Below are 10,481 nucleotides of genomic sequence, written 5' to 3'. Positions count from 1 at the left end.
AGTTCTCTTAATATCTTAAAGGCTCAAATTTCACAGTTTTAATGAGACCTACCTGAATCTATTTAATATTGCCACCTGCCAACCCTGTTTCTTCCATCCCCTCACCCTACTTTGCTATTTCATTTCAGCAGTAAATGTTCCACTATTAAAACATAAGATTCATGAGGGCAAAGATCTCTGTTTTGTTCACCTATCCCATGTACCAAAGACTGTGCACACAGTGCAGATTTGTTAAATGAATTATTTTCTGGTGATATTGCATTACAAATTACATTATACTATGCACAATTTCTACAACTTGCTTTTTTCACCCAATGTTATGATGACTTAGATTTAGCCATGTTTTACTGTTACACATAGAAGCACATTTATTTTAATTTCTATATAATATTCCATTATATGAATACACCATAGTTTACTTATATATTCTCATTCTTGTGAACACTTTCACTGCTTCTATTTTTTTGTGTTACAAACAGTGCTATAATTAATATTCTCGCAATTTCTTCCTATTAGTCTATAAACATGCCTCATAAAAGGGACATTTCTAGATTACAGAATATGTGCATCTTCAATCTATCTAGATGTGAATTGCCAAATAGCTTTTCACAGTAATTGCACTAATTTATACTCATATTAGCTGCGGTGAGCAGTTCGTCTTTTCCTGCATTCTTGCCAATATCCAGTTTTTCCAGACTTCTTTTTGCCAATCTAATGGGTAAAAATTAGCATCACTTTAGTATTTTTTGTTTGTTTGTTTGTTTGTTTGTCTTTTGAGATAGAGTCTCACTCTGTCACCCAAGCTGGAGGGCACTTGCACACTTTCTGCTCACTGCAACTTCCTGGGCTCAAGCAATTCTCCTGCCTCAGCTTCCTCAGTAGCTGGGACTACAGGCGCATGCCACCACGCCTGGCTAATTTTTGTATTTTTAGTAGAGATGGGATTTCATCATGTTGGCCAGACTGATCTCGAACTCTTGACCTCAAGTGATCTGCCCAACTCAGCCTCCCAAAGTGCTGGGATTACAGGCGAGAGCCACCACACCCGGTCCTCCCTAGTGTTTGAATCTGCATTTCCCAGATTATGTCATGAGAGTGAACATCTATAGATTTTGTGGCTCTACATAATTCCTCTTCTCTTAACAGCCTTTCAATATATTTTGCCCCCTTCTTTTTAAGTTTCTTGTCTTTATGGTATTGCTTCTTATGGGCTTCTTATGTATTCTGTATTCTAATTATTTGCATGTAATACGTTTTGCAAAAAATATTCTCCAAATCCATTGCTGGTCTTTGTTTATGTATTGCATGTACATTTTGTTGGTTTATAATAAGTATAACTGGAATAAACTTGTTTGCAGAAAAAAAAATTTGATTTCTGATCTGCATGCAGGTACCTCAGTTGATGAAAGCCATATATAAAAAATGTACCCTACTAAACAGTTTTTTAAAACATTTTACTTAAGTAAAATACATATATGGAAAAGTAGATATACTTAAAAGTGTATCTTGAATGTTCGCAAAGCGAGGACACTCATATAACCAGCCCCCAGATCAAGACACAGAACATGATTAGCCCCCAGAAGCCTCTTTTGTGCTGCCTACCAATCACTATTCCCAAGAATGATAACCACTCTTCTGAGTATTAGTTTTGCTTCTTTCATGCTTTAAATAAATGGAATCCTTCAGTATATATTCCTCTTTGTCTGGCTTCTTTTGATCACCATTAAGCTTGTGAGATTCATCCATATTGTCACATGCATTTGCAGCATGTCTGTTCTCCTTTCTGTACCACATCTTAGTGCATAAATATACCACAATGTATTCAATCTACTGTTGATGGGTGTTTAGGTTACTTCTGGTTTTGAACTATTATAAATAATACTGTTATGAGCATAATTATGCATATATTTTCATGCACATGAGCATTTTTTGAATATATACTGAGGAATTGATCGGCATAGGGTACACATATGTTCAGTTTTAGTAGATGTGGCCTATTAGTTTTCTAAAAAGTTTGTATCAATAGATTCTGGACTTCTAATTTTAACTGTTTCTTATATCTGTTTTTGTAACAGATTTATTGAGATATAATTCACATACCATACAATTCAAATATTTAAAGTATACATTTCAGTTTTTTGGTATATTCACAAACTTGTGTAACCATCACCACAATTGATTTTAAAATAATTTTATCACCCCAAAGAGAAATCCCATAGACTCCAACTATAGTTCTTCAGTGTTCCAACCCCTCATCCCTGGGTGACCACTTAGATGCTTTCCATATTTATAGATTTGCCTATTCTTGGTATTTTATGCAAATGGAATCATATAACATGTGGTCTATTATGACTAACTATTAATGCTTAGCATAATGTTTTCTAAGTTTCATCTATGTTTTAGTATATCTCAGTACTTCATTTCTCATTAAGGTCAAATAATAACCCATGTATTGCAATGGTGTGTACTGCATTGTATTTATCCATTTGATCTCAGGTTTAGGCACCAAAAAATATCAATAGACATTCGACTTATTTCCACCTTTTGGCTACTATAAATAATGTAACTATTAACATTCCTGTAAAAGTATTTTTGTACGTCAATGTTTTTATTTATTTTCAGTACATGCCCAGAATTGGGATCTGGGGGTCAATTCATAACTACATTCAGCTTTTTTAGGAACCGCTAAACTGTTTCACAAAGTGGAAATGACTGCACCACTTTTTATTCTCCCTATCGGTCTATGAGGGTTACAATTTCTCACATCTTGAACAACACTTTTTATTATCTGACTATATGATCTTAGCCATCCTTTTCTGTGTAAAGTAGTATCTCAATATGATTTTTATGCCTTTAATAATGATGTTGAGAAAGCTAGTGAGGGTACTAATGATGTTGAATGCGTTTTCATTTGCTTATTCGTTATTTGTATATCTTCTTTGAAGAAATGTCTATTCAGATCCTTTGCCCATTTTTAATTAAATTAGCTGTCTTCTTACTATTGAGTTATGAGTTATTTGTATATTCTAGATATAAGTCCCTTACCAGATATATGGCTTGTAAATATTTTTCTCATTTTGTGGGTTGACTTTTCACTTGCTTGATAGTGTCTTTTGACTCAAAAAGTTTTAAAACTAGACAAAGTCCAGTTTATCATTTTTCCTTAGTTTCTTGGACTTTTCATGTCATATATAAGACTCCATGACTAAATTCAGGATCACAAAGGTCTGTCCCTATGTTTTCTTCTAGAATTATATAGTTTTAGCTCTTATATAAGGGTATTTGATACATTTTGAGTTCACTTTTGCCTACGTATTAGGTAAGAGTCCAACTTCATTCTTTCGTATGTGACTATCAAGTTGCTTCAACACTACCCATTAAAAAGACTGTTTTTCGTTGACAGTGGGGTGTTGAAGTCTCCCATTATTATTGTATGGGAGTCTAAGTCTCTTTGTAAGTCTCTAAGGACTTGCTTTATGAATCTGGGTGCTCCTGTATTGGGTGCATATATATTTAGGATAGTTAGCTCTTCCTGTTGAATTGATCCTTTTACCATTATGTAATGGCCTTCTTTGTCTCTTTTGATCTTTGATGGTTTAAAGTCTGTTTTATCAGAGACTAGGATTGCAACCCCTGCTTTTTTTTGTTCTCCATTTGCTTGGTAGATCTTCCTCCATCCCTTTATTTTGAGCCTATGTATGTCTCTGCATGTGAAATGGGTCTCCTGAATACAGCAGACTGATTAGAATGGCAATCATTAAAAAGTCAGGAAACAACAGGTGCTGGAGAGGATGTGGAGAAATAGGAACACTTTTACACTGTTGGTGGGATTGTAAACTAGTTCAACCATTATGGAAAACAGTATGGCGATTCCTCAAGGATCTAGAACTAGAAGTACCATATGACTCAGCCATCCCAATACTGGGTATATACCCAAAGGATTATAAATCATGCTGCTATAAAGACACATGCACACGTATGTTTATTGCGGCACTATTCACAATAACAAAGACTTGGAATCAACCCAAATGTCCATCAGTGACAGACTGGATTAAGAAAATGTGGCACATATACACCACGGAATACTATGCAGCCATAAAAAAGGATGAGTTTGTGTCCTTTGTAGGGACATGGATGCAGCTGGAAACCATCATTCTCAGCAAGATATCGCAAGAACAGAAAACCAAACACTGCATGTTCTCACTCATAGGTGGGAACTGAACAATGAGATTACTTGGACTTGGGAAGGGGAACATCACACACCGGGGCCTATCATGGGGAGGGGTGGGGGGGAGGGATTGCATTGGGAGTTATACCTGATGTAAATGACGAGTTGATTGGTGCTGACGAGTTGATGGGTGCAGCACACCAACATGGCACAAGTATACATATGTAACAAACCTGCATGTTGTGCACATGTACCCTAGAACTTAAAGTATGATAATAAAAAAAAGACTGTTTTTCACATTCAAAAGCTAGCAGAAGGCAAGAAATAACTAAGATCACAGCAGAACTGAAAGAGATAGAGACACAAAAAAACCCTCCAAAAAAATCAATGAATCCAGGAGCTGGTTTTTTGAAAAGATCAACAAAATTGATAGACCACTAGCAAGACTAATAAAGAAGAAAAGAGAGAAGAATCAAATAGACGCAATAGAAAATGATAAAGGGGATATCAACACCGACCCCACAGAAATACAAACTACCATCAGAGAATACTATAAACACCTCTACGCAAATAAACTAGAAAACCTAGAAGAAATGGATAATTTCCTGGACACTTACACTCTCCCAAGACTAAACCAGGAAGAAGTTGAATCCCTGAATAGACCAATAGTAGGCTCTGAAATTGAGGCAATAATTAATAGCCTACCAACCAAAAGAAGTCCAGGACCAGACGGATTCACAGCCAAATTCCACCAGGGGTACAAGGAGGAGTTGGTACCATTCCTTCTGAAACTATTCCAATCAATAGAAAAAGAGGGAATCCTCCCTAACTCATTTTATGAGGCCAACATCATCCTGATACCAAAGCCTGACAGAAATACAATAAAAAAAGAGAATTTTAGACCAATATTCGTGATGAACATCAATCCAGAAATCCTCAGTAAAATACTGGACAACCGAATCCAGCAGCACATGAAAAAGCTTATCCACCACGATCAAGTGGGCTTCATCCCTGGGATGCAAGGCTGGTTCAACATACGCAAATCAATAAACATAATCCAGCATATAAACAGAACCAAAGACAAAAACCACATGATTATCTCAATAGATGCAGAAAAGGCCTTTGACAAAATTCAACAGCCCTTCATGCGAAAAACGCTCAATAAATTCGGCATTGATGGAACATATCTCAAAATACTAAGAGCTATTTATGACAAACCCACAGCCAATATCATACTGAATGGGCAAAAACTGGAAGCATTCCCTTTGAAAACTGGCACAAGACAGGGATGCCTTCTCTCACCACTCCTATTCAACATAGTGTTGGAAGTTCTGGCTAGGGCAATCAGGCAAGAGAAAGAAATCAAGGGTACTCAGTTAGGAAAAGAAGTCAAATTGTCCCTGTTTGCAGATGACATGATTGTATATTTAGAAAACCCCATTGTCTCAGCCCAAAATCTCCTTAAGCTGATAAGCAACTTCAGCAAAGTCTCAGGATACAAAATCTATGTTCAAAAATCACAAGCATTCTTATATACCAGTAACAGACAAACAGAGAGCCGAATCATGAATGAACTCCCCTTCACAATAGCTTCAAAGAGAATAAAATACCTAGGAATCCAACTTACAAGGGATGTAAAGGACCTCTTCAAGGAGAACTACAAACCACTGCTCAGTGAAATAAAAGAAGACACAAACAAATGGAAGAACATACCATGCTCATGGATAGGAAGAATCAATATTGTGAAAATGGCCATACTGCCCAAGGTAATTTATAGATTCAATGCCATCCCCATTAAGCAACCAATGACTTTCTTCACAGAATTGGAAAAAACTGCTTTAAAGTACATATGGAACCAAAAAAGACCCTTCATTGCCAAGACAATCCTAAGCCAAAAGAACAAAGCTGGAGGCATCACACTACCTGACTTCAAACTATACTACAAGGCTACAGTAACCAAAACAGCATGGTACTGGTACTAAAACAGAGATATAGACCAACGGAACAGAACAGAGCCCTCAGAAATAATACCACACATCTACAGCCATCTGATCTTTGACAAACCTGACAAAAACAAGAAATGGGGAAAGGATTCCCTATTTAATAAATGGTGCTGGGAAAATTGGCTAGCCATAAGCAGAAAGTTGAAACTGGATCCTTTCCTTACTCCTTATACGAAAATTAATTCAAGATGGATTAGAGACTTAAATGTTAGACCTAAAACCATAAAAACCCTAGAAGAAAACCTAGGTAATACCATTCAGGACATAGGTATGGGCAAGGACTTCATGTCTAAAACACCAAAAGCAACAGCAACAAAAGCCAAAATTGACAAGTAGGATCTAATGAAACTAAAGAGCTTGTGCACAGCAAAAGAAACTACCATCAGAGTGAACAGGCAACCTACAGAATGGGAGAAAATTTTTGCAATCTACTCATCTGACAAAGGGCTAATATCCAGAACCTATAAAGAATTCAATCAAATTTACTAGAAAAAAACAAACAACCCCATCAAAAATTGGGGAAAGAATATGAACAGACATTTCTCAAAAGAAGACATTCATACAGCCAACAGACACAGAAAAAAATGCTCATCATCACTCGCTATCAGAGAAATGCAAATTAAAACCAGAATGAGATACCATCTCACACCAGTTAGAATGGCAATCATTAAAAAATCAGTAAACAACAGGTGCTGGAGAGGATGTGGAGAAATAGGAACACTTTTACACTGTTGGTGGGACTGTAAACTAGTTCAACCATTGTGGAAAACAGCGTGGCGATTTCTCAAGGATCTAGAACTAGAAATCCCATTTGACCCAGCCATCCCATTGCTGGGGATATACCCAAAGGATTATAAGACATGCTGTTATAAAGATACATGCACACATATGTTTATTGTGGCACTATTCACAATAGTAAAGACTTGGAATCAACCCAAATGTCCATCAGTGACAGACTGGATTAAGAAAATGTGACACATATACATCATGGAATACTATGCAGCCATAAAAAAGGATGAGTTTGTGTCCTTTGTAGGGACATGGATGCAGCTGGAAACCATCATTCTCAGCAAACTATCACAAGAACAGAAAACCAAATACCACATGTTCTCACTCATAGGTGGGAATTGAACAATGAGATCACTTGGACACAGGAAGGGGAGCATCACACACCAGGTCCTATTGTGGGGAGCGGGGAGGGGGGAGGGATAGCATTAGGAGATATACCTAATGTAAATGACGAGTTAATGGGTGCAGCACACCAACGTGGCACATGTATACATATGTAACAAACCTGCACGTTGTGCACATGTACCCTAGAACTTAAAGTATAATAAAAATATATATATATACTTCTCTTAAAAAAAAAAAAAAGACTGTTTTTCCCCCATTGAATGTGCTTAGCCCCTTTGTCAAAAATCAGTAAAGACTTTCAATTTTCTGTTCAACATATAAGGAGCTATATTCTTCCCATCCTCACAATACGACAAAAGTAGAACAAGCTGAAAATCAACAACTCTTCCTAGAGCCATCAGAGAATTGAGGTCACAGTGCAAACCACTGCCTGAAAAATGGGAGAGACAGGTGAACACAGGGAATCAATGCTTATCAGAGTAGAAACCAAGAAATAAAAGTGAGTCATTGAATTGTGTGCCTGGGTAGGAAAACTTTGACTACAATTGATAGGTTGCTGGAAGCTCAGTTGAGAGCAACCAAGAGGCCCAGTCATAGGGGAGCCCCCACATGTTAATGAGTTTTCCTTTCAGGTGCCTCACTGGGATCTCAGATGGCAGATCAGAGAAAAATTCCCTAATGATTTCAGCAAGAGGAAAGGAAGAGTAACTGTGTTGAAATACACCTAGTATATTCTATTTTTGTTAATAAAAGCCTTCCTTTGTGGGAAACTATTTTACCAGAGTGTATCTTGAATATTACCAGAGTCTAACCTACCTGGGGAAAGGGAAATACCTCACTACAGTCTCTTTTAGCCTTTAATGTAGGGTACCAAGAAATAAACTCCTTTGAGGTCCCATTTAGAATTTCTATCTCACTAATAGGTGAAGAGAGGAAACTAATAAACACATTTGAAGATCACAGCTTTATAACGCAGGAGCCACATCAGTAGGGCTCCTGTGTTATAACAGGGAAAGAATAGAAAGAAATCTATATCTCAGACTTTATTTAAGAAAAAGTATTTAGGGAAACTCAAAGACAATAAAACGTATAAAAATAGGGACACAAAAGGAAATTTTAGCATATTACACCTATCACTGCAGCAAAGAGTAAACATAGTCCAACTCCTAGCCAGATAAACAGAAAAGCTCATACTAAAGGCCTATTTACCTCAGTTCTTTTTACCCATGTCTGGCTTTCAACAACAATTACAAGGCATACCAAAAGACAAAAGACGCAGTTTGAAGAGAGAGAGAGCAAAAATTGAAACAAGACTTAGATATGGCAGAGATTTTGGAATGATCAAACCAGGCATTTAAAATAAGTATGCTTGATATACTAATGGTTCTAATGGGAAAAGTGGACAGCATGGAAGATCAGAAGAGTAACATAAGTATAGAGATGAAAACTCTAAGAAATGTTTTTTAAATGCTAGAAATGAAAAACACTGTAACTGAAATAAAGAATGCCTTTGATTGACTCGTTAGTAGAGTGGACACAGATAAGGAAAGAATCAGTGAGACTGAAGATAGGTCAATAGAAATTTCTGAAACAAAAATGAAAAAAATTAGAAAATAAACAGAAGAAAGAACACAAGATCTGTGGGACAATTACAAAAAGTTTAACATATGCATAATGGGCGTACCAGAAGGAAAAGAAATAATAAAGGAAAATAAGAAATATTTGAAAGGATAATGTCTGACAGTTTTTCAAAATTCGTTACAAAAACCAAACCATGGATTCAAGAAGTTCAGATATTACCAAGCAGAATAAATAATTTTTAAAGTATCCACACCTAGGTATATTGTCCTCAGGTTGCAGAAAATTAAAAACAGAGAAAATCTTGAATGTAACCAGAGGGGGAAAAAATCTATAGAAAATCAAGGATACTAATTACATAGGATGTCTCTTCAGGAACCATGCAAACAAGAAGGGAGTGGAGTGGAATACTTAAGTTGAAAGAAAACCCACACCAACATAAAATTCTGTATTCAAGTCAAGGCTATTAAACTTCCAAAATGAAGGAGAAAGACTTTCTCAGATAAGCCAAAAAAAAAAAAAAAAAAAAAAAAAGAGGGAATTTGTTGCCAGTAGAACTGCCTTGCAAGAAACGTTAAAAGAACTTGATAAAAGGAAAACTATATTGTTCAAAAACTTGATCTGCATGAATAAAAGAAGAACATTAGAGAATGAATAAAGGTAAAATAAAATATTTTAATTTTCTTATTTGATTTAAATGGCAACAATGTATTCAGCGATTACAATTTATGGGTAAGTGAAATTAGTGACATCAGTGTTATAAAGAATAGGATTGAGGAATTGGGAATACTCTGTTATAAGCTACTTGCACTATCTATGAAGCAGTATACTGTTTTTTTGAAAGTGGACTTGAATTAGTTGTGAATGTATATTACAAACTCTAGGATTACCACTTAAAAAGTTTTTAAAAAGAAGCATTATTGATATGTAAAGAGAGGAGAGAAAAAGAATTTATATAAAATGCTTACATAAAAGCAAATAATGCAGGAAAAGAGTGTAAGACAAAAAAAGAAACAAGAAGGGCAAGTATAAAAAGAGTAAAAATAGGGTAGATATTAATTCAACTATTCATATGTGATCATCAAGAAACACACTTTGTCTAGGACAAGCATAGATTGAAAATGAGGTGGGCAGAGCAACATGGCAGAATAGAAGCCTACACCATTTATCCCCACACTAGAACACCAACTTTAACAACTATCTACACGCAGAAAAGCATAGTCGCAAGAACCAAAAATCAGGTAAGCAATTACAGCACCTGGTTTTAACTTCATATCGATAAAAGAGGCACTGAAGAGGGCAGCAGAGACAGTTTGCTGCCTCCCTCATACCCAGCACCAGGTGTGCAGTGCCAAGAGGGAATCTGTACACTTTGGGTAGGAAGAGTGCAGCAACTGGGGGACTGTAAATTGAGCTCAGTGCTGCCCTGTCATAGAGCAGAATAAAGCCATACTGGTCTAAGCCAGCACACAAAGTAAGCATTTGGACCAGACTTAGCCAGAGGAGAATTGCCTGTCCCAGCAGCTAGAACTTGAGTTTCTTGGCAAGCCTCGTCACTGCAAGTTGAAGAGCTCTGGGTTCCTAGGCAAACTTGAAAT

Source organism: Chlorocebus sabaeus, chromosome X (genome assembly GCF_047675955.1).
Source record: "Chlorocebus sabaeus isolate Y175 chromosome X, mChlSab1.0.hap1, whole genome shotgun sequence".
Taxonomy (NCBI): domain Eukaryota; kingdom Metazoa; phylum Chordata; class Mammalia; order Primates; family Cercopithecidae; genus Chlorocebus; species Chlorocebus sabaeus.
The sequence above is the reverse complement of the archived record's forward strand: the minus strand, read 5'-3'. Positions refer to the sequence as shown.